This window comes from Protopterus annectens, chromosome 8.part0 (assembly GCF_019279795.1).
Source record: "Protopterus annectens isolate FY-2018-M chromosome 8.part0, PAN1.0, whole genome shotgun sequence".
Lineage (NCBI taxonomy): Eukaryota > Metazoa > Chordata > Ceratodontiformes > Protopteridae > Protopterus > Protopterus annectens.
In genome coordinates, this window is record NC_056741.1 from 1210350941 (window position 1) to 1210359183 (window position 8243).

General features: G+C 42.4%; 1 protein-coding gene across 1 annotated transcript in view; it reads left to right on the top strand.

The window, feature by feature from the left end:
- Positions 1-2035: 2035 nt before the first annotated feature.
- The window catches only part of RPS19 (ribosomal protein S19), a 181144-nt gene continuing 174936 nt past the window's right edge, over positions 2036-8243 (top strand). The window contains exon 1 of the mRNA XM_044080714.1: positions 2036-2069. The gene's annotated coding sequence lies outside the window, so the exon portion shown is untranslated. The remainder of the gene's footprint in view (positions 2070-8243) is intronic.

Below are 8243 nucleotides of genomic sequence, written 5' to 3' on the forward strand. Positions count from 1 at the left end.
AGATGATCAAAGTAGCAAAACTTCAAAATTTGTATGGTCAGGACCATATGATCAAAATTTTGAAACTTCGAAAGTTTTGAATGGAGATCGTGGTACACTGTGGAATGGGAAATTTACCCTTTTCCTCAAAGTAGTGTAATCTCGGAGTTGGTATATTTAATTGTACTTGGAGTTATAGTGCTGTTTCTTTCGCATTGGGTAATTGTAGTGCCCCCTCGAGCTAATGTGCCGAATACCCTATGAATATTCATATGGCCGGTGAAGACATCAACAAAAATATTCATTCGTTATTCGAACATGTCACAGGCTGCTGGGTGGTGTGCGGGGTTTAGGTAGCACTTGCTACTGCGCATCCGGGAGGTACTGCTCTACACTGTCGCCTACCTTTCAACCATCCAGATTTTTGCCTCGTATTTTTGGCCTTGTCCCTTATTTACTTTTTTTTTGGGGGGGGGGTCTGACAAACCATGAAGTGCGAGGACTGACATCACTAAACAAACAGACATTTGAGTTTCAGACTTCATCCATCCTCAACCCCTTTTCCCATTTATGCACATGGGTTTGGAGTATCACTTTAGCAATAACAATAATCTCAAGCCAAGGTTTACACTGCTGGGTGGCTAGCCCTGACAGGCTGACACAGTAGTTCATCCGTACCACTCACTCGCACCTAGGGCCAATTTAGAGTGTGCAATCAACTTGCAGCATGTCTTTGGAATGTGGGAGGAAACCTGAGCACCAGGAGGTAACGCACGCGACTACAGGGAGGACATATAGACGCCACAGAAAAGGCACTCCAGCCGAGAATCAAACCAGAGAACCTCTTACTCCGAGGCAACAACACTAACTGCTGCACCACTGAGGCCGTCCTTATAGCAGACTTCCTATCATTCACAAAATGCAAGCTAACATAAAACCTATTTCAGCAACTTTTTACGTTCATGAGAGCAATATTTAAAATCAGTCCATATTTTTTGGGCCTTTGTCCTCCTATTATTTCTATGTCCACATTTTGTTGTGCTAAGAGGTTGAAAGGTACTATAGTATATAAAGACATGTTAATCAGAAATCCAGGAAAAGTGCTCATCTTTCTGACCTGCTCCGATTTTCCCGAACGGTCAGTAATATATTTATTTTTTCTAAAGCTGAAAAGATATGTGCATACCGCTGGAATTAAGCCTCAGACAATCTACATATAAGCAAATGTTGAATCCAATCTGTTTACTATAAATATCTGTAAAATATAAATGTTTAGCATAATATTGTTTTAGTTGTGTATTCTCATCACGTGTAAGTAGTACTTGTCTCACAAACGTCCAATTGTAGTCTCATCACTGTATACTTTTCTGCTGAAAATTTTTTTATGAATAAACGAATAAATAATAAAATAAAATATTCCAAAATACTCAACTCTACTCACTATGAATTAGGGAAAAGATGCCACTGGAAATCTGTACATCAGACAACCATGCATTATTTGCATAGGAGATTCGGCTATTTGTCATGTGAATTACACATGCCACGCCCACTTCTGCGCAGTCTTCAACTACTAGGATACAATAATGGTTGCGGCTATATTCCCTTGGCTGAAGGGACCTAGTCCTTTATACAATAATGCCTGCTACTGTGTATCCTGGTTTGTAATGTTGAACAAGCGTCCATTATTTTAGGCTTTGTCTAGATTTCTTACGCGTAGGAATTGAAAGGTATGAAATAACCTGCGAACTTGACAAATTTAAGCGAGTGTGAATTAACAAGCATTTTATGAGGATACATATCATTCAAATGATTGCAATTGGTAATTGCATGTAACCATTCACCTTTACTCAAAAAATCCCCAGTTTCAACAAATAAAACTACACAAGTTGGGTACCATGGCACGACCAACCAATAACTATTGAAATAACCACAACATCCAAAACACTCAGTTTATTCAATCCCACTTCTACTTCCCAGCATCCTTACCAATACTTGCAAGCAAAAAGTCTAACGTCAATACGTCGAGTCCTTGAGAAAGCGTTCGGAAACCCTGTCTTTTTTCTTTTTCTTCCGGTTCAGGTTGGAGTAAGGTAATGATTATTTCTAGAGCTGTTTGAAACTGTTATTTTTTGTTGTTATTCTTAATTTTGGTACACTTGTGAAGTATTGGGCTAATATTGTGTAATTACTAAATTGTAAGCAGGTTTTGATGCATCGACGGGGGTATATGGCTATAGAGTAATCTGTTTTTGAGATGGTTTATTTGGCCGGGCACTCACGCGAGTGCCCTGTGTAGCCCAGCCGTCGCCAGCATTTTTGTTAGAGTTGTTCACTGACGCATATGGTGTCTGGCCTGGTGTACCTCACATGTTGACCCTCGTCAGTAGTTTTAATTTGACGCTATTATTATAGTGTGAATATTTTCCGTGGCTTTGGGATGTTGCGCTTCAGCTTCTTTCGTTTGCGTGTATTCTTGAAAGTATTTGTCCGACCCTCTTTAAATGTTTTTGTTGGAATGTGGTAATGATTGTTGCCAGTCACTTTTCTGATGCAGTTTTATAATGCTGTTCTGCAAACTTTTGAAAGAATCGCGACATCTGCAACTCCTAGTACAAAAAAGAGACCCCACGTTATGTGGGTAAGATCTAGATATCCATCTTGTCTCTGGTTAGAGAGTAAGTTTCAGAGCAAGCTGTTTGCTACCCGGTCATGATAAAATTGTGGTGGTTGTCGATAGGAGGACTCTGTGGCTCTTATCACGGAGGTCGTGGCAGTAGCGGGTGAGGGGTGCTGAATTAGAGAGCGTTGTCATCTTCCCTGTTCAGTTAATTCTTTAATTTCTTTAATTGGGCTTTGTGCTCAGTTATAGTCATATTACCTGCTCTTAGGAAGAGATGCGACTGCCATACCTTGCCTGTTATATAAAGTGTCACAAAGTGGCTGATAATGTGTGACGGTTTGTTTAACACTTGATTACCGGGGAAGTCCGACTGGGTGGAAGTCCATTTTTAGTCGAGGCCCAGGGAGAAATGCTGCAAAATATTACAAAATGGTATAAGAACAGAATAGGTTTCGACCTCGTCATAGATCACTGTTGTAGTCAATAGTGGAAAAGTAAGTTATTGCGTAAAAGCTTTTTTAAATATGTAGTTTAAATGACATGTTCTCGTCCTTTATAAGGCTCTCCTTAACTTGAAACGAATTGCTTGGCGAGGAATGTGAAAAATGTCTACTAATGGAATTAAGGGGTTGTAGCTCGCCTTATAGCTAACGGTGGCAAATTTGTAGTAAATACGCGGTGGTGCTTTGTAAAGTGCATAGTGCTTCATGGTTATTAGTCTTATTCCTGAACATTGTTACTAACATGGTTTTGTACTTCACTTTCAATATTTAAGTGCCATTTGTATATCAGTTTGTGACCTTTTATATAACCCCCGGCAGTCTTATGTATCTTTTTTTGTTTCTGTGTTGCTTGCTGTCAGCTGCAGTTGGTGACTATCTTTGGTACTGAAAATCATTTGACCTCTGCGCTACTCTGATTTGGTGTTTGTTTAGTAGGTTTAAAAGAGATTGAGGCATCCAGTAAAGTCTAATATATGTTGTAATAGGGATTTTTTATTCTGCTGTGCCTCATCTAACGACAAAGGCTGTTAAAACAGTGCTTTTGGCACTGCATTCCCCCAGCTATTAAGCCAGTGTAGGGTTGTCATTTGCTGAATTCCCCCATCACATTAGTGAGTTAAGACAGACATTTCTTCCCATCCTTTCTGTCCACACCTTGTATGCTGAGCTTGCATGCTGAGCTTGTTAATTGAGCACAGTTTCTGTGTCGCAGACAGGACTCTGACCACTTCTGCTCCATAACTGGTTCCTGCATCTATTTTTGTTTGCTGTTGTCAAGCAATCTTTAGCAGTAACTGCTTCATTCATTTGATACGCACATTCTATACTAAATTTGGTTTAAAACGCGCAGTTTGTGTTCAAATTCACATAACCATATATATATTATGGGGGAGGGGTGCCACCACTCACTTCTCAAAAGTGTTTCCAAAGTGATATGTAGGAGAACTTTTGCTCCTCTGACCTGATACTTCAAATGTAGGGTCTCTATTGAGCTGTATACTTGCAGTTGATGCATTTTTCTCGTTATATCCTTGTGGTTTTCCTTTTTTTTTTCTGTCGGATGACTTTGTCCCCTTTTAAGTTGTGTTCAAAGTCATTGTTGCTCTTGTCCTGCTTTTGCTGTTTTTTTTCTTTTTTTGTGGGTTTGTTGCACTTTAATCTAGTTGTACAGTCCAGTTTCTTTTTTACTACGTTGTGCTGCTGCTTGTATATTTGTTGGTAACAAAACTAATGCGTTTAGAATTTCATATAGTGATGGCCATAGAAAATAAGTAGACCTTTCAGCAATGGGTAACTGATATAGGTAACTTGGGTTTTGGCAAGTAGTGAATCTGGCAGTTTTATTTTGGGGACTTGTCTTTTGAGTCTTGTAAGCAAAGTTAAAAGTACAGAAAACCAATATTTTAGTTGAGAGAAGGACTTTCTTGGTTAGTCTTTTGAGAGGATTTTTATTAATGATGATCAGGTTGGGTTGTAAAGCTTAATTTGGAGTCAAGGGTTAGGCTTAAGTATTTGCGCTCTAGTTACAAAACGAGTACTGTGGTTGGTACTGTCTGGGGTAGTACAGATTGGAAGTCAAAGGCATGTGTGAGGTACCGTATGTAAGAATATTTGGTAATTTTCTTACGAATAGTAAAATGACCTATTAAGTCCATGCTAGCTCCCATAATGAACTGTTGTACATTTTTGAATTTCTTTTAGATCTGGGAATGTTTGCTATGCACCCCATTCTGTAGTACTTGAGTGGTGTTTGCAACAGTATTTGAGATGTATGGAACCTTTGGAGAGACTTTGTGGCGAGTTTGGTACAAGAGACAGTTGTTAAACCAAGTTGCTGGAAGTATGATAGGGTAAATCCCAGAAAGCAAAAAGTTATTTGAAGGGATGATGTAAGAAGAAAATATGCACAGATGATGTAGGAAGAAAAGATGCACAGGACAAATTTGGAGTTTCACGGGTATATGGCAAACCGAAAATAGTGTGTTTTTGTTGTTGTTTTTTTTTTTTTATGATCCCTACCAGAGCTATGAACCACAAGGGTGGGTGGAGTCCTGCAACTTTAGTTTCACTTAAGTAATGGAAAAAAAAGATTAGTGGTTTGTACCAGGTTGCTGTGCGCACTGACGTTTAGAGACTGTTTGCCCTTGAGTATACCGTGATATCAGTTTGCTGTTCCATGGATCAGTTACGGCAGTGTCAACAAAGATCCATATATATATGTGGTATGTTTCTAAGAGTTTTTGGTGCTGCGATAAGCAAAACCTCTTGTTTGTCACTTGAACACAATGTAAGGATTAAAACAATTTTAGTTGAATTGTTTTGGACGTAGGTGAAAGTTTGATCTGATGTTAATCATCTTTCCATTTATCACTGATGGGTTTGGTTCTGAGCCCCCTAGGAACTGTCAGCCTAATACCAAGCTCGCGTACACCAAAAACTCTTGAGCTAAGCTGCTACCCACAACACCCTTCTCCCGGTTACCTCAGATCTCGTTTGCCGCATAGCCATATAGCAGCGTTTCACTGAGCTCTCAAATTATTTTTCTTGATACTTGTGTGTTTTTGGATATGTTTCACTTGTATTTCAGTCTTCCTACTGTTGTATCTTTCTAATTAGCTCTACCCATTGGGTAATTTTTACCATCGTTGGTACACCCTTCTCCTTCCTCTTGTGGTATTGCTTGATACCATCGTTGGTATCTTCTTTCCCTTCTTCCTTTTCTTGCTTTTTTAGGTGTTTTAGTATTTTACGTTTGTGTGTGAAAATGTTTGACAAAAAGGCACTTGGGTGTTTAAATATAGCACCTCTTGCAGTGGTAAACTCCCAATCAGCAACTCTCACGACTGTTTGTCTGGGGGCTTGTCACCTCTCTATTAAACCCCCTTGCCATATTTCAGTTTCAGTCAGCAGATGTGAATGAAGGAAAAAAAATTTGATTCTGAAAGGCCTTCTCGTTTCTCCTTTATCGGAGGCCCTTTGTGTCTGAGGTCTCAACTCCTCCAGTAAAGGACAAACTTCCCCATTCTGATCTCTTTTCACCGGCTGGTGATGAGTAAGACGCACACTAACAAAAAAGGCCCACAAAACTTCCTCCGAGCATAGAATTGCTACTTCGGCTCAGACTACTACTGTTCCAGGCTCTGCTCCAGTTGCTACATTGACTGGACACTACCGGATTTTCGACCGCACCACCCTCTGCACCGACCTTGCCTTCCACTTTAACTGCGGCACTGACTTTGCCTTTGACCAGACCGAAAATGATTCTGACCCATGCAATTTCTTTAGAACTGAAAACATCTACTCAGAGTGCCTCTTCAGCACAGAGTCCTTTTTCTACTCCACTGATTCCTTTACTACCTGTTTCTAAATTGGAGACTATGGTGCCATTAGCTCAGACACCATGGACCCAATACTCCCCTTCCTTGGTTCCATTCCTCGGTTAGATGTACAGCCCCTTTCTGGACCAACCCGACTCCCCTTCAGGAGTGTCCACAAGGTCCACCAGGAGTCTATTAGAATTTGATGTGGTGTGCCTGTTGGATCAGCTGTTGACTGCCAGAGGGATATGAAATGTTACTAAGACTCATCCTCTCTGAGGTTTGGGTCTCTCTCTCCCAGGGCTCCCAATGTATACTCCTCCTTCAGATTTGTCTGTTCCAAAGCCCATTGCTCTGGCGTACTTTGTGGAACCCCGCTCCTCGGCATCGACAGTGACCCTTACTGAGACTTCGAGGCCATCCCTTTGGTTTTCCGTTCCAACAGAACCGTGACTTCCTCAGACACATGGTTGGGGGGGGGGCAGTCCTCTGTCCAGGGCACGTTTCTGACTCTTCTACCGGTTCGGGGAAACGTCTGCTCTGATCTGCTTGAGGCTCCGACAGAGCGGGGTGTGACTCCAGTTCTGAGGTTGTCCTTCTCCATTCCAGGCTCCCACTCCACTTCGAGCGGGCCTGCTTTCTGGGTGATTGAGATGGTGCTCGCTTCTGGAAGCATCCCTCTGATGTCAGAACGTAACCCTGCTCCCTCTGAGCTACAGCTGCCACGAGCCACCTCCCTGGGGCACTGTAAGGAAAAGCCTCAAGAAACCCCACTTTGGGGACTCATCCTTCCAAGACTTCCTCAGATATTCCCACTGAGGAACCTCCTTCGGAGACATTCGGGAAATATTAAAATAGAGGGGTGACTGGAAGCTCTTCTGAGGAGGAGTCGGTCTTCCTGCAGGCTTTTCACTCCTAGCCTTCTTCCCCTTTGGTGACCCAACCGGCCGACTAGTTTAATCCAGCTTGTCGTGCAGTGTGCTTGCAGAACCCTGACTCTATTGAGGCCGTTCCTTGGAGACCTGATAAGATTCTTTTCCCCTGGAAGAGCTTCCACACTGGCGGTGGCCACTAAAAATGATCTAGTGGAATAAAGTCCTACTGTTCACTTGCCCAACAGAGTTCCTGCCTGTGGACAGGCTGGGGAAGCGAGTTTTTGCTTCAGCGATCTTTGCTTTCAGGTCCCTGAACTACTTGGCATATTTCACGAGGCTCCAAAGAGATTTTAATTGCAGAAATTTCTAGAGCCCTCGCGGGTCAAGTTTCTGATGGGGCACTGGACAAGGTTGCCTCTCAAATTGCCACCCTTGAATCTGAGGCTGCTCTCCCACGCAACCGAAGGAGCAGCTAGAGCTGCGGGCATAGTCATGAGGCTGTGTGGATGTGCATATGTGACCTCGTGGACTCCACCCCTATTGAACCGTCTTTCTTATTTGGTTCTAAAGTGAAGGACACACTGGCCAGGTGCGAGCAGGATGGAAAGACTGTGCCTTTGGCCTATATTTTTTTCCAAGCCTCAACGTTCTCTAGTTCCAGGAACCAGAGGAGTGGAAAAATCTGGCACAAAATCTCAAGGTCCTTTCTGTAACGCACGTGGCAAGGATTCTCCCAGAGGCAGAGGGGATTCCAGTGGTGGAAGATTGCCCTTTAGGGGCTGAGGGGGGGGTCTCCGAAACCAAGACTCCAGGGATTCCTTCTCTGGGCTGTCTTGTCAATGCTCCTGAAGTGTTGCCCGGTTGCTTCCTCTGGAAGCAGTCTGGCTCATTTTTCTCTGCACAAAACTGCCTGGTGCTTTATTTCAAACTATCGATGGGTGCAGAGAAT